This window comes from Cetorhinus maximus, chromosome 29 (assembly GCF_964194155.1).
Source record: "Cetorhinus maximus chromosome 29, sCetMax3.hap1.1, whole genome shotgun sequence".
NCBI lineage: Eukaryota > Metazoa > Chordata > Chondrichthyes > Lamniformes > Cetorhinidae > Cetorhinus > Cetorhinus maximus.
The window spans coordinates 4,960,082-4,983,685 of NC_135907.1; positions in this window are offsets into that span (position 1 = coordinate 4,960,082).

Here is a 23,604-nt window from a genome sequence, read left to right on the forward strand (position 1 = left end):
ATAAAGTTACTTTTTATTATTCTGCCTTGTTGCGTTGGTTCAGGGAGATTTTGCATTCATGATTTTCCAAATGAATTGGTGGCCAGAAGCCTAACCTAACCTGCACAATTTCAAGTGTTCTTCCCGTGCAATTTCCCGATTGTACCCAAAGTGAAATTATCTCAGCTCGTTTCTGTGATGTAAACTGCTGCATTGTTGAGTGAGATGGAAACAATGGAAAGAAGCATTGAAGAAATTAAAGACATTAGCAAAACAAAGAACATGTGGATAGGTCAGACATGCAAGGAAGTGAGAAGTGAGACACATTGAAAACAAAGACACCCTGCAGATCAGGTCTGACATTCAAACGGAAAATTGCAGACAACTCATGATTTGATCAGAGAGTAAATGCAAAATACTGCTGATGGATGCTGGATGCAGATAGAAATCTGAAACAAGAACAAAAAATGCTGGAAAAGCTCAGCAGGTCCAGCAGCATCTGTGGAGAGAGAAACACAGCTAACATTTCGAGTCCCTTTGACCCTTTGTTTGGAGAGTACTGTGTTCTGACAAAGAGCCTCATCCCAACAGCTACACAGCTCCCCACACCCCAATAAAAAGCCTGTTTCCAGATTGTGTGTGAAAAGCTTGTGGAGCTGGGCTGCCCACTGCTCATAGATTTAAAGAGATAGTCCATTAAAATAACCAAAAGTAATTTGACTTCCATTAGTAGACCTCTAAACTGCTGTTTTTCTGTGGGAAGAGGGTTGTGTGAGATCTAGTATCACCCCAGAGAATTGAGCAGATATTCCAGCTAACATCATAACTGGATGCAAAATATTCCATGGCACTATTCAAGAAAGAGTGGCCGAATTCTCCCTGGTCTCCTGGCCAATATTTCTCCTTCAACCAACATTACTGAAAACATTATTTGTCATGATGTCATTTCTGTATGTGGGACTTTGCTGTGAGTAAATTAACTGACACATTTCCAGCATCACAACAGATATCAGCACTTCAAAAATATTTAATTGATTGAAGTATTTTGCACCATCCAGTAGCGAGCAGGAATAGAAATGATTGCCTCTTGGTTGAGAAACACAGCAGAAACTGAACCATTAGAATGAAAAACATAAAAGTTCCCACAAGGAAAACCAATCAGATAATGTCACAGAATCACAGAATTGTTAGGGTTCAGAAGGAGACCATTTGGCCCATCATATTTACACCAGCTCTCCGAATGAGCATTATGACTTAGCACCATTCTCCTCCCTTTTCCCCTTACCCTTGCACATTGTTTCTATTCAAATAATCATCTAGTGATAATCCTCTTGAATGCCTCGATTGAACCTGCCTCCACCACACTTCCAGGCAGTGCATTCCATACTCGAACCACTCGCTGTGTGAAAAAGATTTTTCTCACATCACGTTTGCTTCTTTTGTAAATCACTTTAAACCTGTGCTCTCTCGGTCTCGATCCTTTTCAGAGCGGGAACAGATTCTTCCTATCTACTCTATCCAGCCCCCTCATGATTTTGAACACCTCTATCAAATCTCCTCTTAGCCTTCTCTTCTCCAAGGAGAACAGTCCCAACGTTTCCAATCTATCTTCGTAACTGAAGTTTCTTACCCCGGAGACATATTTGTAAACCTCTTCTGCACTCTCTCCAATGTGTTCACATCCGTTCTATAGTGTGGTGCCCAGAGCTGGACACAATACTCCAGCTGAGGGCTAAATAGCATCTTATGTGAGCTCAGCATAACCTCTCCACTCTTGTACTCTATGCTCCTCTTAATAAAGCCCAGGATACTGCATGCTTTACTAACTGCTCGCACCACTGTCCTGCCACCTTCAATGACCTATGCACATAAACACCCCGATCCCTCTGCTCCGCCACGTCCTTAAGAATTGTACCCCTTATTTTATATTGTCTCTCCATGTTCTTTGTACCAAAGTGCATCCCCTCACACTTCTCCGCATTGAGCTTCATCTGCCACCTATCTGCCCACTCTACCAACTTGTCTATGTTCTTTTGAAGTTCTATACTGTCCTCCTCACAGTTTACAATGCTCTGTAATAGATCAGTGCTCTGTACTCTTTTTGTAGTGGCTGCTAAAGGAGAAACATTTGACTCTTTATATCTGAGTAAATTCCAAGTAGAACCTGAAATGCTGCAGTTTTGTCCACTCCCAACCTAGCCTGTACCTGCTGGCACAAATCTTGTATTCAGCTCCTGCTGATCTGAGGTACAGATAAAGGCCTGGAGTGAGAGCAGCCACTGCTGGGAAAATCCTTTGAGCTGGAGCTGGTCAAGCTGCTGTGCACATCCTGTTAAAGAAACATCACCAAAATGCAAAGACCTTTCACAGGAACAAGGATGGTTTGAGGCTTTTCCATACACAGTACACATGAAGGCTACAAAAGGTGTAGTCAGCTAGTCCTTAACATGCAGGTCTAATAATGACACTGGAACCAATTTTTAATGAGTGAGGTAGTTCCAGAATGGAAAGTCTTTAAACTCTACAAGGTTCAGCTGCAGGACCGCAGTGATGCTCGTTATTACTTTATTATTTCAAGTGAAAATTTCAAATCAATAGAACTGATCTTTTTGTGCTCAGTCCCAACCATCACCTTCTCCATAAAACACGACCACATCCCACCTCAGCCGCTCTAGAAGAAATACTTCCATATAAATAGTTGCATTTGTGGGTTGACGTGTATTAGATCCCCTGCTTTTTGAGGTATATCTAATAATTTGGATGTAAATGTAGGGGGAATGATCAAGAAGTTTGAAGATTAGTAGAAGCAGAAACACTCATTTAAAAGCGTGTCTGGATATGCACCTTAAAATGCCGGAACCTGCAGGGTTACAGACTAAATGCTGGAAAGTGGGATTAGGCTGGGTGGCTCGTTTTTCAGCCCGAGCAGACACAATGGGCCAAGTGGCCGCTTTGTGCCATAAACTTTCTATGATTCTATTCTGTGTGGAGATGATAATATCCAGCTGCAGATCACTGCTGGCTGGATGACAGGAAACATTGAAAGTGTTTGCTTGGGTTAGACATGCCGTGTCTTTCAATGTACAGTAATCCCTCTGCACTAATTGCTCTCTGGGCTGAAAGCTCTTACTTTACCACTGACAGTGAAAAAGGAGGATGGAGAGGGAAAGTGTTGGGTACCGGTTTATACTCTTGGCTGTCTTTTACTATTAAATCATTCCAAGATATCAGGGCCTATTATAACTCCACCGTTTAATTGCCACCTGTCAATCTAAGACCACGAGTTTTTATACTGACAAAGAGCTTCTCAAAATGCTTTGTTCACTCCCACAATCCTATATTTTGGAGAGGTTCGATCATATTCTTTGCAATGTTTACGTATCGAATAATATAGCAACCTATGAGTATGAAAATGGGCTTATGGAAAAATTTATCTGGAATCTACTGGATTGGCTTTCATCTAGGGTGAAACTAAAAATCAATTCCAACAGCAGTTTAAGAGCTGTTTACTGTAAGGGTGAAACCCTTTTGCATTACTATCAAGTATTGGTACTTGGGATTGAACACATTCACGTCATTAGTTAATGTAAATTGCAAAATATGAAATCATTCATATGTCAAGAGAACCTGAAACTTTTCTAGGAGATCCCCTCCTGCCTCAGTTGGTAATGGTTTGATTGTTTGATCAGTGCTCAGCTAGCCTGAAACCAGTATTAGTGCAGCAGGAAGGATGCTGCAGAGAAACAGAGCAGAAATATACAGCCAACATACCTGTCAGTTTTCAGCACCAGTTTAAAGTTACTGCATTAGAAGTGCTCCAATGAATTAAGAAAGTCACAACAGTATTGTTTTCAGAGATGAATTCAAATAACTCTTGCGTTAATTCAGTGTTGCCTGTTATTTTGGACCCTCCCAATCCCGATATCTTCGTGCTGTAATTGCTCCTGTTAAAATATTACTGCACTGCTGTTAACCCAGCATCTTCCCAGCTGTGTTTCTCTCGCAGCCGGTCATGTGACAGTCCGGACACTACAGCACCTGCATTGTGGTTTGAACCATCATGCAATTTCCTTTAATGATCCTTTTCTTGAAAGTTTTGGAGGGGATGCAAGAAAAATCAAAGTCTGGAATCCAACTCCAGACAATTTCAGCAACATCAAAATTCCAGTTACTCAACCCCCAGACAGACACAAAAGCAAGCTGTGCTTAATTGTCTGTCTTTTTACGCAATTAATGTCTTAATTAATTAATTGCTTAATAACTTCAAGTGCTTTTGAAAACATTAATTGTTAATTGTAGCTGAGTCAGTATGTAATAGCAGGCTCCATAAAAGGTGCAAGTTATGAATTCACATTGCCAGCTCTGAGCTTCCATACAAAAGGTGCACATGCTGGGAACTGAAACTTGTGGGTCAGTTGACATCAAGGTATCTCTGTCTATTACACCCTATAGGACCTATAGGTACGTGTATCAACAATTCTCCCCCATAGACACTATTTGGTCATTTAAGCTTCATGCCGACAGTGTGAATCTGCAAGTTGATTTGCTGCCTGCATCTTCTAAAATGCTCATCTCTGTCCCGGAAAGAAAACCTCCCCGCCAAATTAAAATCGGTGTGAAAGTGCAAAGCTTCAGTCAACATTCTGGTAGTTCTCATTTCACCTCTGGACACGATGAGCAAAATCCAGATCTCTCATGTGATAATTGTACAAAAAAAGTCTGCGAAGTAAAACTTGGAGCTGCCACCTTCAGGCAAGTCCCTTCCTCCCAAAGGATATAATAAAGTCTGTAAATTGTTGAATTAACAATAAAAACAGTTAAGCTTTAATCTGATTCCACTCTTCCCAGACATTACTTTCAGCAGGTTCACCCACTCAACCAGCTCATTCCCCTTTGCATTTGAAGCTCTCCGTCTGCAAGAAGGTGCTGTGATTGGAAGAAGGAGCGGAGCTTGTAAAAGCAGATTCACAGAATCTGCCTGGAATTTGTTCCAGGGTCATTATTAGACGTAATCACACAAATTGAAAAAAAGAGTGTTCTTCAAATGCAAGGATTCTGAGTCATTGATAATAATCAAAATGTTTATCAGTATCAGTCACTAATGGCCAGCGACTTCAGACTGGAGAACAAGGGAAATTGCACGCGTGCTATACTTTTGAGTATTACCATCATCCTCTAATGATATTGGTTTATTTAACACACAAAAATTATCAGGGCTGATGCTGACCAAATGGATTATGCAGCAGGTATGTGCCTATGGCCAAGTGTTGCTTAAGCAGCGAGGGTAATATCATGGACTTGGATGCCTCTGGATGAACTTTAGCATATTCAGCGCCATCCAAACAGCAAAATTAGCACTGAGCAGAGGATCAGTCAAGTGTAGCTTACTTTGCAAAGTAAAGCAAAAGTAGTAATCCTGGCAGTAGCAAGCTTGTGAAGTGTGCACAAGAGGTGCACAATACGTATGCTGAGGTGAAACCCCAGGGCAGAAAGTCGCTGGAAATGCTAGAAATCACACAGCAGAAACTGGCCACTAAACATTCTGCCAAGAGTCACTGCTTAGAAGGCCCATGTTACAGCTCCATATCTTACTGTTAAAGAAAAGGGAAAACCAAACCAGAGTAGTGCTCTTTAAAAATTTGGGCTTTTTTTGAGTTTCCAAGGTCATATTCCAGTGTTTGTTTTTAAACTTAATCCTGTATTACACGAACAAACTGCATTAAACACTGGGAAGTTAAAATGATGTTAAAATTGGTGGTGGCACAGCACCCATTTCACCTCCATCTCCACTTCCAATATTCCATCTGACCAGTATCAGCATCTGCCCACCACATCACTTGTGTCCTAATTACCAGAGCTCAGGACTCGCCCTAGCCCATGTTTCCTTTCTTTAAAACAAAAATGAACTCATCACTGCCCTGCCAAATGCAAGTGTTGTAAATGTGATGCACCCATTCAGAACACTTAACATCTAGGTCATGCACTTGTTCAGACTTTACACAGCTCCAGGATTTTAGGGCAAATTGATGCCTGCCTGATCTACTCTAAGGAAGCATTTCACTAAATGAACATTGCCATATGAAGCTTCAGATGACAACTGTAGTTGATGCTGCAACAAATTGTACAGACAGACAATCTTGATTGTCCCAGTTCACAATAGCATTGCCTGCAAGCCTTGCTGAGTAACACACCATCCTGCTTTGGAGTCATCATGGAATGTAACAATGCAAAGGGAGGCCATTTGACCCTCGAGTCTGTGTGAACCCCTTGAGTCACGCGAGGGGACTGCTCTCTCCCCATTCTTCTGTACATTCCACCCCTTCTAGCCCTGCTCACAAAAGGGTGCGCTTCCTGAGGAATTTGAAGGAGGATGGCAAATCCATTTGCTCTGAAAAATTTTCATTCATTCTCAAGCTCACTCAGGAAAAAAAAAGGTACATCCTGCAACTGAGAAATTGCTGCATTCAGCTAAGGCTGCAGATTCAAGAATAACATTTCTGCCACCAGGGGTGTAAAGTTGTCACCTTTGTAGAGCAGCTGGGGAAAAGAGAGCACGTTGCCAGATTGTATGCTGAGGCCGTTTACGAAGGCTTCCTGGGAAAAGAAAGAGCCAGGCTATGGAAAACACACCCACAACGCCAAGAAATTTAGTGCTGAGCACAGCATAAGAAAGTGAGACTTAGTGCCAGTTAGCATGGTATGAGTGGGAGGTCTGACTGAGATCAATACTCTGGATATGGAAAGAGCTCTGCAGAGCAGGCCAAAGTCTCAAGAGGGAGGAAGGTGATGTATGAACTGCTTTCTCAAGCACTCAGTCACAGTATAAGGTCAAAGAGACTGCACACAGTTAATATTGAAATAAGGCAAACACATAGCACCTCGACAGGGGCTTGTGAAGGGAACACCATCAGATCATACACAGCTGGGATGATAGACAGGGAAAGCCTAGGATATGGACAGAGTATCTAATATCATTGGTTACAGCACTGGAGGACATTCTACCCATCAGATCAGTGCTGGATCTCTGAAGGAGCACGTTGTCCTATCGAGCTTAAGCTACACTTGTCCACAAACATTCATTCCCTCAACCATCAACACACAGTAGCAACGTGTACCATCTACAAGATGCATTGCAGGAATTCGCCAAGGCTCCTTCGACAGCACCTTCCAAACCCACGACTACTACCATCTTGAAGGACAAGGGCAGCAGATACATGAGAAAACCACCACGTAGAAGTTCCCTTCCAAACCACTCACTATCCTGGCTTGGAAATATATTGCTATTCCTTCACCATAGCTGGGTCAAAATCCTGGAACTCCCTTCCTAACAGCACTATGGGTACACCTTCACCACATGGACTGCAGTGGTTCAAGAAGGTAGCTCACCACCACCACCACCTCCTCCTCCTCCTTCAGGGATGGGCAATAAATGCTGGCCCAGCCAGCGAAGCCCACATCCCATAAATGAATTTTTTTAAAAATGACCTTGTCAATGGAATATCCTGCCCATCCAATGGTATAAAAATTGTTGCAAAAAAATAAATAAATAAAAATAAAAGTGCTTAACCAAGCAGCCTGGGTCAACTACTAGAAGGAAAGATCAGGGGGTTGACAACTCGCTGTTAATTTCTTGTAACACGTTTGCAACTACCGGCATTATTGCTAATGGGTGTAGGGAATTCTGTGACACCAGTCAGGAGTGTGATGAAATGCTCTCCACTTGGCTGGACGAGTGCAGCTCCAACAACACAAGAAGCTCAACACCTTCTACAACAAGGTAAACTGCGTTCTACCGAGCACTTCAAATGAAGCAGCTCAGGCCTTTTTTTGGCATGATGAATTTGTACTGCATGCGGTAGGTTTCAAATATCCCCATATTCACAAACTAAAGATACTGCAGAGCCTCTACAGGTTAGTGTAGGCAGCAAAAGTGGCCCCTTTAAAATCCCAAAGAATCTGTAAATGACCAATCCTGTTGTAGAGGCACACACACAATTTGTCACTGGCACACCTCAGGTAACATTTGGAGCACTCATCTGGAGGTCAGAGCCATGGCAGAGGAGCTAAACTTAGGTCAACCACAAGCCATCCATTGAAATGATTTTGTTTTGAAGATGAGATCAAGAGAAATTTGGAAGGAACACATCATAATTTCCAGCATCCTTCACATTGACCGAAACCTCATGTGTTGTCACGCACAATGTATATTCTGGGTGTAAAAGTCCTTTGGAGGTGCTTTTCTATTTGAGAATGAAACACAACATTGATGGCATTAGTTACGTAGCCTGGACCATAAGTAAGCCAGTGACCTCGTGAGACTGAATGGCCACATCTTGCTACCACTTTGCTGAGGTGACAAATGTGACCAGTTTCCCTGCTCTCCTGTCCCACAGACTCAGGCATTACAGAGATGTCCCAGAGGCCCCCCCATTTCAGAGTCTGTGCTATAAACGTACTTTGGTCAACACCTTCAAACTGGACAGGTGATAAGCTGCTGGTCTTCATGCAGTAGGTGGCAGAGATGACATATACCCCCTATGTTGAGGTATACAATTCTAATGCACATCTCACCAAGGCCCTTGTGATTTTGTTACCTGTACATTGCATTCTATGCAGGGTAGGGCACGGTGTTGGGACATGTTCACGTCCTATGCTGCCCCTTCTCTTTTGTTGCCCCTCCTTCACCATAAAAAAGGCTTTACAACGATTTGCAATGGCTCTTCTGAAGAAACCATTCATGCACCAAGAGCTGGATGTTTGTTTACAAAGTCTGGAAATTGATTTTTGACACCCTTAAGGGCCATGATTGTAGGTGCCCTGCCAGTGTTGACAGCCAAAATACTAATGGTTTGGAAATCAAGTTGAGCATCTCTGGAAACTGTACCCAAATTGTTTTCACTTCCTAATAAGAGTAGAATATTGGCACCAATTCATTTTAGCTCAATGCAATAGACTGCATTCTTTTAAACAATCCAGAAATCAGATGATGTAATAAAGACATGTACCTTTTTATTATTTAATACCCTCCAGACTTCCCCCAGCTTCTTACTCCCCAACACGTGTCCACTGTACTATCAGAAATCCCCCAAAAGCAAAAGATGTTGAGAGGGGTGCTTTGTTTGCCTATTCAAGTTGATGTTCAGAAAATATAGGGAGATCAATTACACGACAAGGACAGATGAACACTCATTGCTGTCAGTGACAGTCTGCTGAGGGAAAGGGGTCCCACATTTGCTTAAATGAATACAAGAACCACTAAAATCAAATCAAGATTTTAAAGAGAAAATACTTGCATACTCTGATGAAACTTACTACCACAGAGTAGTAGAACAGATTGCAAACATTTAAGGGGAGCCTGAGGGGAATAGAGAAATACAGGCAGGTGGAAACAGTTCAGAGTGGGAGGGAACTCCTGAGGAGTTTAAAATCAGTGAACAGTTTTGCCAAAGGGCCTCCATTTTAGTGTTGACTCTTTACAATAAGTGACAGCACTTAAACAATTCAGCAGTTTGGGGCATCCTTTTATGGGGAGAGCCTGCACAAAAACACAAGCTGTTGATGTTTACACAACTTCTCACCAATGTCCAGAGCATCAGGAAAATATAAATACTCTCTGGAAATGATCAGCAGCTTCTTGAATCAGGGAACTAATTAAATGCTAAATTAATGAGGATTAATGTGATGAATTCTTGCACCAATGCAGATTCCCATTGATTCTTCAGTGTCTAAAATCATACATTAAAAAAGGCAGCTATTCGACCATTGAGGCTGTGCTGGCTCTTTAAAAGATCCAATTGATCCCATTCCTCTGCTCTCCCCCCAACCCCAGCCATTGTTCCTATTCAAGCTGATGTCCAATTCCTTTAGGGAAATCATTGCATGGGCTTCCAGCATCTTTCCAGGCAGTACATTCTCCACAATGTCTGACCGCATTGGCCTTGTTTTGTTGCAGCCACATTTGCTTCATCCGGATGGAAAGAGAAGAAAAAGCCTGAATGTCACAAGAAGCTTTGGAAAGAGCGGAGAGAGCCGGACATCGAGTGTTAATGTCAGTGGCCGAGCCCGAGCTCTCCACACAGCCTCATCGGACTAAAGCCCATTCGGCCCGTTTTTCCCTCCCTGAGAGTTTCCCCCCAATGAGAGTTCCCAAAGACATAAATTCCCAAACCCTGCCCGCTGGAGAGACAGGGGCTCCGGCGGCGCCTTAAATACCCATTGTCACGTGATGCCGCTCCGGGGCCCTCTCGCGAGGTTTGAGCCGGGTCACGCAGCCGTTGCCGGGGATCGGGAGGCGGCGGTTGGTTTTGGCGGTAAACTGAATGGCGCGCGCGGCGATCGAGAATCAAACGGGAGAGAAAAGGACGGAGGGCAAAATATAGAAATAGCGGCGGCGGCGGCGGGGGGGGGAGCGGAGAGAACTCGGGGGGGTGGGGGTGTGGGGCGGAGAGAACTCGGGGGGTGGGGGGGCGGAGAGAACTCGTGGGAGTGGGGGGGCGGAGAGAACTCGTGGGGGTGGGGGGGGCGGAGAGAACTCGGGGGGGTGGGGGGGGCGGAGAGAACTCGGGGGGGTGGAGGGGAGAGAACTCGGGGGGGGGGGGGGGGGGGGGTGGAGGGGAACCATCCCACAGGGTCCACCCTCTCCTTTTCCCTCAGGGCCTCTAGGACGTTACGTGCTGACCACTGCCTGATGGACTTGTGGTCAAAGGTGTTTTTCTGCATAAATTTTTCCACCAGGGACAGGTGGTACGGCACGGTCCAATACTTGGAGCGTTCCGCGGCAGCGTGGCCAGACCCATCCTTCGCAACACCGGGGACAGGTAGAACCTCAGCACGTAGTGACACTTGGTGTTTGCGTACTGAGGGTCTACGCACCGCTTGATGCAGCCACACACAAAGGTGGCCATCAGTATGAGGGCGATGTTGGGCACGTTTTTTCCCCCTTTATCTAGAGGCTTGTACATCGCGTCCCTGCAGACACGATCCATTTTCGACCTCCAGATAAAGCGGAAGATGGCTCGAGTGATCGCCACCACGCAGGAGAGTGGAATGGGCTAGACCTGCGCCACGTACAGCAACAGCGAGAGTGCCTCACACCTGATGACCAGGTTCTTACCCGCATTGGAGAGGGAGCTTCGCTCCCACATGCCCAGTTTCCTTTTCACCATAGCCACTCGCTCCTTCCAGTTTCTAACGCATGCCCTGGTCCCTCCGAACCATATCCCCAGCACCTTCAGGCCGTCAGCCCTGACAGTGAAGGGGACAAAGGATCGGTCAGCCCAGTTCCCAAAGAACATGGCCTCACTCTTGCCACGATTTACCTTGGTACCCGAGGCCAGTTCGAACTGGTCGCAGATGTGGATCAGTCTGCGCACCGACAGCGGATCCGAGCAGAAGACGGCGACGTCGTCCATGTACAGGGAGGCTTTGACCTGAGTGCCTCCACTGCCTGGGATCGTCACTCCTCTTATGCCCGGATCCTTCCTGATGGACTCAGAAAAGGGTACTATGCAACACACGAACAGGACAGGGGAGAGAGGACAGCCCTGCCTGACTCCAGATTTAATCGGAAAGCTATCTGATTCCCACCCATTGACTGAGAGTGCGCTAGTAATGTTAGTGTAGAGCAGTTGGATCCAATTGCAAATTCCCTCCCCAAACCCCATTTTGGAGAGCACATCCACCATGTAGGTGTGCGATAATCTGTCAAAGGCCTTCTCCTGATCCAAGCTGATGAGGCAGGTGTCCACACCCCTGTCCTGCACATAGGCAATCGTATCCCTGAGCAGCGCGAGGCAGTCAGAGATCTTCCTGCCCGGCACAGTGCAGGTCTGGTCAGGGTGGATCACCAATTCCAGAGCGGATTTGACCCGATTGGCGATGACCTTGGACAGAATCTTATAGTCCACATTCAACAGTGAAATGGGTCGCCAATTTCTAATTTCCTCCCCTTCCCCCCTTGTGCTTGTAGATGAGGGTGATGATGCCTTTCCTCATGGATTCTGACATACTGCCGGCCAGGAGCATACTCTCGTACACTCCTAGCAGGTCTGGGCAGATCAAGTCCCACAGAGCCGAATACTACTCCGCCGGCTAGCCGTCGCTTCCGGGAGTTTTACTCTTCTCGAAGGACTCAAGGGCCTTAGTCAGTTCATCAGGAATTAGCGGTTTGTCCAGGCTCTCCCGTGTACTGTCGTCTAAGACCTCCGTGATAGAGGACAGGAAGGACTGGGAGGCCGTGCTGTCCGTGGGCTTCACGTCATACAATCCGGAATAAAAGGATTTGCTGATCCTCAAAATGTCGGAGGGCGATGACTTTACTGAGCCGTCTTCTTCCTTCAGGCTGCTGATCACAGAGTGTACCTTTTGGAAGAAGAAACGTGAGCACGTCTCATCCTGCTCCATGTAACGGACTCTGGACCGGAAGATGATCTTGGAGGCCTCCGAGGCAAAGGGCGAGGCTTGCTGGCTCTTCACCTCTTGGAGTTCCTCCTTGACATCGACCCCCATCGACTGCAGCCGGAGCAGATCCTGCATGTTTTTCTGGAGTCGGGACATTTCCCTCTGTTCCTTTCTAGCTTTCTGGGTGCCTTTGAGGATGAAAAACCTCTTGATGTTTCCCTTGATCGCTTCCCACCAGTGTATCAGGGACTCAAAGAGGGGTTTCACGGTTCTCCAACCTTTGTAATCCCTCTTGAGCTCCTCAATGTTCTCTGGGGTCAGCAGTTGCAGGTTCAGCTTCCATGCCCCTCGGCCAAGCCTCTGGTCTTCTTGAACCACTGCAGTCCATGTAGTGTAGGTACACCCACAGTGTTTTTAGAGTGGGAGTTTCAGGATTTTGACCCAGCGACAGCGAAGGAAAGGTGATATGTTTCCAAATCAGGATGGTGCGTGATTTGGAGGGGGACTTCCAGGCGCTGGTGTTCCCATGTATCTGCTGCCCTTGTCCTTCTAGATGGTAGTGGTCATGGGTTTGGAAGGTGCTGTCTAAGGAGCCTTGGTGAGTTCCCGCAGTGTATCTTGTAAATGATACACACTGCTGTTACTGAGCGTTGGTGGTGGAGGGAGCGAATGTTTGTGGATGGGGTGCCAATCAGCGCGCTGCTCTGTCCTGGATGGTGTTGAGCTTTTTGAGTGTTGTGGCAGCTGCACTCATCCAGGCAAGTGGGGAGTATTCCATCACATTCCTGACTTGTGCCTTGTAGGTGGTGGACAGGCTTCGGGGAGTCAGGTGGTGAGTTACTCGCCACAGGATTCCTAGCCTGTGGTCAGCCCTTGTAGCCACAGTATTTATACAGCTAGTCCAGTTCAGTTTCTGGTCAATGGCACCCTCAGGATGTTAATAGTGGGGGATTCAGTGATGGCAATGCCATTGAATGTCAAGGGGCGATGGTTGGATTCTCTCTTGTTGGAGATGGTCATTGCCTGACACTTGTCTGGCACCAATGTTACTTGCCACTTGTCAGCCCAAGCCTGGATATTGTCCAGGTCTTGCTGCATTTGGACATGGACTGCTTCAGTATCTTCAACCATCAGCAAACATCCCCACTTCTGACCTTATGATGGAAGGAAGGTCATTGATGAAGCAGCTGAAGATGGTTGTGCCGAGGACACGACGCTGAGGAACTCCTGCACTGATGTCCTGAACCAAGATGACTGACCTCCAACAACCACAACCATTTTCCTTTGTGCTAGGTACGCCTCCAACCAGTGGAAGGTTTTCTCCCGATTCCCATTAACTCCAGTTTTGCTAGGGCTCCTTGATGCCACACTCAGTCAAATGCAGCCTTGATGTCAAGGGCAGTCAATCTCACCTCACCTCTGGAGTTCAGCTCTTTTATCCGTGTTTGAACCAAGGCTGTAATGAGGTCAGGAGCTGAGTGACCCTGGCGGAGTCCAAACTGGGCATCAGTGAGCAGGTTATTGCTAAGCAAGTGCTGCTTGGCAACACTGTTGATGACCCCTTCCATCACTTTACTGATGACCAAGAGTAGGCTGATGGGGCGGTAATTGGCCAGATGGGATTTTTCCTGCTTTTTGTGTACAGGACAAATCCGGGCAATTTTCCACATAGCCGGGTAGATGTCAGTGTTGTAGCTGTACTGGAACAGCTTGGCTAGGGGCGTGGCAATTACTAAAGCACAAGTCTTCAGTAGCATTGCCGGAATATTGTCAGGGCTGATAAAGACCTGTACTGATATACATAGAAGACAGGGGGTAGCAGTGGAAGGGTGCTTTTCTGAATGGAGAGCTGTGACTAGTGGAGTTCCACAGGGATCAGTGCTGGGACCATTGCTGTTTGTAGTATACATAAATGATTTGGAGGAAAATGTAACTGGACTAATTAGTAAGTTTGCAGACGAGACCAAGGTTGGAGGAGTTGCAGATAGTGAAGAGGATTGTCAAAGGATACAACGGGACATAGATCGGTTGGAGACTTGGGCGGAGAAATGGCAGATGGAGTTTAATCCGGACAAATGCGAGGTAATGCATTTTGGAAGGTCTAATACAGGCAGGAATTACACAGTAAATGGCAGAACCATTAAGTGCATCGACGGGCAGAGGGATCTGGGTGTACAGGTCCACAGGTCACTGAAAGTGGCAACGCAGGTGGATAAGGTAGTCAGGAAGGCATATGGCATGCTTGCCTTCATCGGCAGGGGTATTGAGTATAAAAGCTGGAAAGTCATGCTGCAGCTGTATAGAACCTTGGTTAGGCCACACTTGGAATGTTGCGTGCAATTCTGGTCACCACATTACCAGAAGGATATGGAGGCGTTGGAGAGGGTGCAGAGGAGGTTTACCAGGATGCTGCCTGGTCTGGAGGTTATTAGCTATGAGGAGAGGTTGGAGAAACTCGGATTGTTCTCACTAGAGCGACGGAGATTGAGGGGCGACTTGATCGAAGTTTACAAAATTATGAGTGGCATGGACAGAGGAGATAGTCAGAAGCTTTTTCCCTGGGTGAAAGAGTCAATTACTAGGGGACATAGATTTAAGGTGAGAGGAGGAAACTATAGAGGAGATGTGTGGGGCAAGTTTTCTACGCAGAGGGTAGCGAGTGTCTGGAATTCGCTGCCAGAGGAGGTGGTGGAAGCAGGTACGATAGTGTTGTTTAAGAGGCAGCTTGACAAATACATGAATAGGATGGGAATAGAGGGATACGGACCCCGGAAGTGCAAAATGTTTTAGCTGACGGGCAATATGATTGGCACAGGCTTGGAGGGCCAAAGGGCCTGTTCCTGTGCTGTACTTTTCTTTGTTCTTTGATAAAGACCTGTGTGTGTGTTAATACTCATGTATTCTCTCGATGATTTATCCAGTTCTAATTGTTGGATGGTTGGCTCATATCCACTATTGTATAGGACTTGCCTCCAGCCAGCTTTGCATACAATTGGTCTATCCTTGGAATGGGGCAGTTGTCTGGTTTTGCTGCCTTATTCACTGTCAACTTATACTTCCCACCAATTCCTATGGTTTGGTCAGGCTTAACCGCTGGAACTATGAGTGCTGCCCACTCTGAGAATTGGACAGCTTGGGCGATGCCCAGTTTTTCTAACTGGCACAGTTCTGCATCCGCCTTCTCCTTCAATGCATAAGGCACAGGTCCGGTCTTAAAGAAACGTGGTGTCACCTGTGGATCCACATATATCGTGGGCTTTTAACTTCCCTGATTAATCCCAAAATACCATGGCGTATTTCCTTAGCAGTTCAGGAACTCCTGTTTTCAGGTGAAATATCTCAGACCAGTCAAGCTTGATCTTCTGTAACCAGTCTCGGCCTAACAGACTGGGTCCTTCTCCAGTCACTATTATCACAGGCAGCTGGGCTGTCTGTTGCCTGTAAGACACTGGTGCTGTGGCGATCCCCTTTACCTGAATAGATTCTCCAGTGCAATATCTTTAATTTAGCGGTTCTCTGCTCCAGGTTTACTAACTTTCTACCTTTAGTCAGGGATCTGAAAGTGTGCTCTCCCACCACTGTAGTTGAGGCCTCCATATCCACCTCCATTATTAATGGCTTCTCATTAACTTGGATTGTGACAGTGATGGATTCGGTTTTTACAGCTGTTACATTACACAGGCTCGGTTTTTACAGCTGTTACATTACACAGTGAATAGATGTCGGTGTCAGCAGCTTCAGGTTCTGCTGTATTCTTTAATTCAATCTTCTTGGTTTGATGCTTTGTGGGCTGTTTCGACCCTTCTTATGGCAATAATGACATTCTGCCTCCTTGAATTTACAGCTGTCTGGCACATGGTCACCTCCACATCTATAACAACTTAATCTTGGAGCCGCTGATGAATTCTTTCTTTTGATGAAGGACTTTTCATGGTTTTAACAGCAGACATTGCATCTCCCCTCGATGCTGTGGGTCTGGTTTCCACACCACACTCAGCAGCAGGTTCCTGCCCCACATGAAGAACAGCGCCATGTTGTATGTGTACAAAGCCTGCCAGTCTCTCACTGCACTTTCCATGGCGAGGGAGATTCCTTGGGTACGCTTAAAGACGATGTTTACCTCGGTGAGTGAAAGGCGCTCTGTGGCATCGTCTTGAACTCCACAAACTAATCGGTCCTGCAGCAAATCATTTACCGTGTTCCCGATGTCAGTGTTCTGTCAGTGCACCCCATCTCTGGGAAGCAGCAACGCCCCTGAGGGGGAATGGATCAGAGAGATTTCTCCAGCAGAGAACAATCCAAACCTCGCTCCTTGCACGAACCCCCCGTTGTCACCTGAGCGGAACATTTCCAACGGGGCGGTTCTGGGCTGTTTCCTCAGCCCGTCAAAAGCGAGACAATTTGCAAACACTATGGGTTTGTAGGAGCAAACCAAAGGACTGGAACTGACAAAAACAACAGGACTGGTAAGTGAGAAAATGCATTAAAATGGGGATCAAGATTGAGTCCATCAACGTGTGTAGCGTTAAATCTGCTACGCGATGTGTTGCAACCTTGGATTACCTTGCCAAGGTCAAAGCTGACCTGTTGTTTCTGCAGGAGTGTGCAATACTGCACCTCAGCTCCTACAGGCAATGGGCACGATGGTGGTCCCAAGGGGCATCACTCTGGTCGGGAGGAAACGACTCTCGTTCCTCCGGCCTGGGTATTCAGCTGCAGGGAGGCAATGTCACCATGTCCGAGGTTGAGGAGGTGGTGGGCGGGCCCCTCCTCGTAGCGGACATTATTGTACAAGAATGCGCCACTCTAGTTAATTAACATGTATGCCCCGGATCAAAACAGCGAGTGGCTGGTTGTCCTTCAGCAGCTCCCACTTCTGCTGGCGACTTCCAGGCTGGCCATTCTGGGCGGTGACTTCAGCCGCATCATCGATGGAGCTGGACAATCTGGCAGGGCCGACAGCAGACTGGACACCACGTCCAGATCCCTGATGGAAATAGTAAAGGATGGCAAGCTGCACAACGTCTTCAGCAACCCTGCAGATGAAGCGCAGCAGAGATACACCTGGTCGCGGCCAGAGTGGTCCACCCACTCAAGGATAGACTTCCTGTTTGTGTCCCGAGCGTTCACAGTCAGGTCCACGGACATCAAGCCAGTGTTCTTCTCTGACCACTGCCTCCTACCGGTCAAATGTCACTTACAGGAAGACCAGAGGCTTGGCCGGGGGACATGGAAGCTGAACGTGAAACTGCTGACCCCAGAGAACTCAAGAAGGATTACAAAGGCTGGGGAACTGTGAAACACTCTTTGATTCCCTGACACACTGGTGGGAAGCGATCAAGGAGGATATCAAGAAGGTACTCATCCAGAAAGCGAGAAAGGAACAGAGGGAAATGTCCTGACTCCAGCGAAACATGCAGAATCTGCTCCGGCTGCAGTCGATGGGGTTGATGTCAAGGAGGAACTCCAAGAGATGAAGCCCACAGACAGCACGGTCTCCCAGTCCTTCCTGTCCTCTATCACAGAGGTATTAGACGACAGTACACGGGAGAGCCTGGACAAACCGCTAACTCATGACGAACTGACTAAGGCCCTTGAGTCCTTCGAGAAGAGTAAAACTCCCGGAAGCGACGCCTTGCCGTTGGAGTTGTATTCGGCTCTGTGGGACTGGATGGGCCCAGACCTGCTGGAAGTGTACGAGAGTATGCTCCTGGCCGGCAGCATGTCAGAATCCATGAGGAAAGGCAACACCCTCATCTACAAGTGGAAGTGGAAAGGGGAGGAAATTAGAAATTGGCGACCCATCTCACTGTTGAATATGGATTATAAGATTCTGTCCAACGTCAATGACAATTGGGTGAAGTCTGCTCTAGCGTTGGTGATCCACCCTGACCAGACCTGCACTGTGCCGGGCAGGAAGATCTCTGACAGCCTCGCGCTGCTCAGGGATACGATTGCCTATGTGCAGGACAGGGGTGTGGACACCTCCCTCATCAGCCTGGATCAGGAGAAGGCCTTTGACAGAATATCGCACACCTACATGGTGGATGTGATCTCCAAAATGGGGTTTGGGGAGGGAATCTGCAATTGGATCCAACTGCTCAACACTAACATCAGTAGCGCAGTTTCAATCAATGGGTGGGAATCAGATAGCTTTCCCATTAAATCTGGAGCCAGGCAGGGCTGCTCTCCCTCCCCTGTCCTGTTCGGATGTTACACTGAACCCTTTGCTGAGTCCATCAGGAAGAATTAGGGCATAAGAGGAGTGACGATCCCAGGCAGTGGAGGCACTCAGGTCAAAGCCTCCCTGTAGATGGACGATGTCGCCATCTTCTGCTCGGATCCGCTGTCGGTGCGCAGACTAATCAGCATCTGCGATCAGTTCAAACTGGCCTCGGGAGCCAAGGTAAATCATGACAAGTGCGAGGCCATGTTCTTTGGGAACTAGGCTGACCGATCCTTTGTCCCGTTCGTCACCAGGTGAGACTGCCTGAAGGTGTTGGGGATATGGTTTGGAGGGACCAGGGCATGCGTTAGAAACTGGAAGGAGCGAGTGGCTATGGTGGAAAGAAAACTGGGCATGTGGGAGCGACGCTCCCTCTCCATTGCGGGTAAGAACCTGGTCATCAGGTGTGAGGCACTCTCGCTGTTGCTGTACGTGGCGCAGGTCTGGCCCATTCCTCACTCCTGCATGGTGGCGATCACTCGAGCCATCTTCCGCTTTATCTGGAGGTCAAAAATGGATTGTGTTCGCAGGGACGCGATGTACAAGCCTCTAGAAGAAATGTGCTTAACATCACCCTCATCCTGATGGCCACCTTTGTGTGTGGCTGCATCAAGCTGTCTGTAGACCCTCGGTACGCAAACACCAAGTGTCACTATGTGCTGAGGTTCTACCTGTGCCCGGTGTTGCGAAGGATGGGTCTGGCCACGCTGCCGCAGAACGTTCCAGGTAGTTGGACCGTGCCGTACCACCTGTCCCTCGTGGAAAGATTTATGCAGAGAAACAACTTTGACCACAAGTCCACCAGGCAGTAACGTCCAAGAGGCCCTGAGGGAAAAGGAGAGGGTGGATCCTGTGGGATGGTTCCCCGAGCAGACTGTCAAAGTCATTTGGCAGAATACCTCATCACCAGAACTTTCCAACAAGCACAAAGACATAGCTTAACGGGTGGTGAGAAAGGTCCTCCCCGTCAGTTCCTTCCTACACACCAGGAGTCTCACCCTCTCTGCACGTTGCCCTCGAGGTGGCTGTGGTAGGGAAGAGACCGTTGTTCACCTCCTTGTAGATTGTGCCTTTGCAAAGAAGGTCTGGAGAGAGATGCAGTGGTTTATGCCGTGGTTCATCCCGAGCAGTTCTGTGACACAGGACTCTGTGCTCTACGGGCTGATCCCAGGGACAGGGACGCACATCGAGACAAACATCAGCTGCAGCTGGAGGATCATCTACTCAGTGAAAGACGCTCTTTGGTCTGCCCGAAACTTGTTGGTCTTCCAGCGCAAAGAGTTGTCCCTGACCAAGTGTTGCAGACTGGCACATTCCAACGCCCAGGACTATGTGCTGAGGGACGCACTAAAGCTTGGGGCAGCCGCTGCACAGGGGAAAGGTCGCTGTCTAAGACCTTTCAGCCGTAGTGCACCGAGGTGCTGGGAATCGTATTGACCCTTCAGGCTGTGTGACTCACATTGAATGTATGCAGTGAATATTACATGTATCACAATTGTACTGAAGCACCTCAGAGTGCAACATGATCTGCAAGGAAAAGCTGAATATTATTACTCTTTTTGTGAAGGCCATTTTGAAATGTCTTGTCATCTTCTATGTTCATAAAATATCTGAAAGTACAGTTTTGCACAAAAAAATCATTTTTCACTCCTCACTGGATACAGGCGAGGTACCAGAGCACTGGAGGTCTGTGAATGTTGTGCCATTGTACAGATAGGCCAAATAATTATAGACCAGTCAGTCTTACTTAGGTAGTATTCAGATTATTAGAATCAATTCTCAGACACAGAGAAAACTGTCAATTAGAAAGGCACAGATTAATCGGGGACAGTCAGCATGGTTTTCTTAAGGGAAAGCTGTGCCTTATTAACTTAACTGAATTTTTTGAGTAAATAACGAGGATTGATGAGGGTAGTGCAGTGAATGTTGTCTACATGGATTTTAGTAAGGTATCTGACAAAGTTCCATATGGCAGACTGGTCAGAAAAGTCAAAGCCACAGGGGACACAGGGGAATGTGGTGGGTTGGATCCAAAATTGGCTCAATGACAAGAAACGAATGGTAATGGTCGACAAATGTTTTAGCGAAAGGAAAGCTCTTTCCAGCGGTGTTCCACAGGGCTCAGTATTGGGCCCCTTGCTGTTTGTGGTGTGTATTAATGATTTGGACTTAAATGTGGGAGGCATAGTTGGGAAATTTGCCCATGTCACAAAAATTGTCCATGTCATGATTTGTGAAGATATCAATGGTTTGGCCGAGTGCGCAGAAAAGTAGCAAATGGGGTTCGATCGGAAATGTCTGAGGTAATGCATTTGGGGAGAGCAAACAAAGCAAGGGAATACTCAATAAATGGGAGGATATTGAGAGGGGTTGAGGAATTGAGAGTCCTTGGAATGCATGTCCAGAGGTCCCTGAAGGTGGCAGGACAGGTGGATAAGGTGCTCAAGAAAGCATATGGAATGCTGTCTTTTATTTGACAAGGTATTGAATATAAAAGCAGGGATGTAATGAGGGAACTGTATATAGCGCTGGTTAGGCCACAGCTGGAATTTTGTGCACAGTTCTGGTCACCAGATTACAGGAAGGACATAATTGCTCTGGAGAAAGTGCAGAGGTGATTTACAAGAATGCTGCCAGGGCATGAAAATTGCAGCTATGAGGAGAGACCGGGTAGGCTGGGGTTGTTTTCCTTAGAACAGAGGAGGCTAAGGGGTGACCTAATTGAGGTGTACAAAATTATGAGGGGCCGAGATAGAGAGGACAAGATGCCCTGTTTACCCCAGTGGAGAGGTCAATTAGCAGGAGGCACAGATTTAAGATGCTTGGAAGAAGGGTTCGAAGGGATATTAGGAATAACTGTGTCACCCAGAGGGTGGTGGGCATTTGGAATTTGTAGCCCAGATTGGTATCGAAGCAGGAACCCTAAAACCATCGGTTGCACACCGCGATTTTACGTGGGCGGGCCAATTACAGCCCGCCCAGCGTAATTCGTGCCTCCTGATATCTGCAGCAAGGGGCGGGCAGTGGCAGGAGGCCAATGACTGCCGGGTCCAATGGCGACCCGGCGGCCTATTCAAAAACGGTGCAGGCAGCCACTGAGTTCGGTCATCTGCTATGTATTGATTTCAGCCTCCAACATGGGATTCCCATTGATAATGGAAAGACGAGCGCATCCTGATCCGGGTGCCAGGCATGCACATTAACAGTGTAACTACTTCAACTAATCAAATGTCCTGGTTTTCCCTTTCAGCCTCACCAGAGCACGCCCGGTCTCAGGAGCCTGAGGGACCGCCGCTGACCCCTGAGACACAGATGATATGAACGTACCAGCGCCACACCCTCTCAGCCAGGCAGGCACCAGCGCCACACCCTCTCAGCCAGGCAGGCACCAGCGCCACACCCTCTCAGCCAGGCAGGCACCAGCGCCACACCCTCTCAGCCAGGCAGGCACCAGCGCCACACCCTCTCAGCCAGGCAGGCACCAGCGCCACACCCTCTCAGCCAGGCAGGCACCAGCGCAGATACCAGCACCTCAGTGAGAATAAGATTGTCAGCTAGAAACTCGGTGCACAGCGGTGAGGGCACTTCATACTTGCTTGAGGTGTAGGCGGAGGCAGAGCACGTCCAGGGCGCTGGCAGTTGGAGGACGGCTGGGGACCAGAAACATGCTCAGTCAGTGGCTGCTGATGAGCCTCTTGTGTCGTCCCTGAGACAGCAGATGCTGGAAGTCCAGCAGGTTGTGTGGGAGGATCTGACGGAGATACATGAGGGAATGCGTGCCATGGTCTACGTTGTGGAGGAGTCCATACGGAGCATGAGCAATGCAACGACCCTCATGGCCGAGTGCGCTGCCTCCTCCATAGAGAGAGTGGCAGCTCTCATGGAGAGGCTCCTCCAGGAGAACAACCAGGGCTTCCTGGGGATGCGCTCAGACCTGCAAGCCCTCAATGACCGGCAATGACCTCAGGTGGTCACTGTCAGTGTGGGAGATGGATTGGTACCCAGTATCCCAGCTAGGCGACTATCCATCAGTGGTGAGCAGGGAGGTCCAAAGTGACCTGACGGTGGCGCACCAACTGCCTGTCGTCTCTGCGAGCTCCTCTCAGGCCGCTCTGGGAGGCTCCGTGAGCAGCAGCTCCTCTACCCCTCTGCCAGTGACCGTGGCGTCTGGTGAGGCTACGGCAACTGGGGAGATGCCAGCCATGGCACTGGCCACTCCCTCCCAGGCAGGGACAGCATAGGCTCCATGGCCAGAGGATGCCCACCAAGGTCATCAAGGCCAACAGGACAGCAGAGTGAGCAGGCTGTCTGCAATGCCAGTGTCAACGAGGGGGGAGCACCAAGACGTAGCACCCGCCAGTGTAAATGTAAAGCACTTTATGCACAACACGGGCTTAACACTAGTCGTTTTCTTTTGTCCCGCTTTTAAGTTCCTGTTAAGTTGGTGCTGGTGTTGAACACATTTTCATTTAGTTTAATTTCTGTATGCCAAGCTGTAAAGCATTAAATGGGTTGGTTCTCAACAAGCCTCTGGGTGCTTCATTAGTTCTGCAGGTGAAGGGGAATCCATGATGTTATGAGTGACTGTTTGTCACTGAGCTTTATTGAAATGGCACATAGTGCATGTTGCTGACCAAGCAACTATTGCTCTCAGGTATTGAGTATGGAGCCTCCAGCCCTGCCATGTGGTGGTGGTTCATGTGTGGTAGGCGAGCTGAAGGAACAGTAGATCAAAGCCTCCCGAGTGTCCCTGCTTCCCTGGAGGTTGCCCAGGTCGGCATCTATCTCTTCAGCGTTCTCCTGACCGTGTTCGTCCTCGGACTCACGACTGGACTCACTGTCTGCTGCCAGAGCAGCTGTGGCAACATCATCCTCCACTGATTCCCCCCTTTCCGATGCCAGGTTGTGGAGAGTCCAGCATGCAACCACTATCAGTGACACACGATCTGGGGGGTACTGGAGTGTGCCCCCTGGACGGTCCAGGCATCGGAAGTGCATCT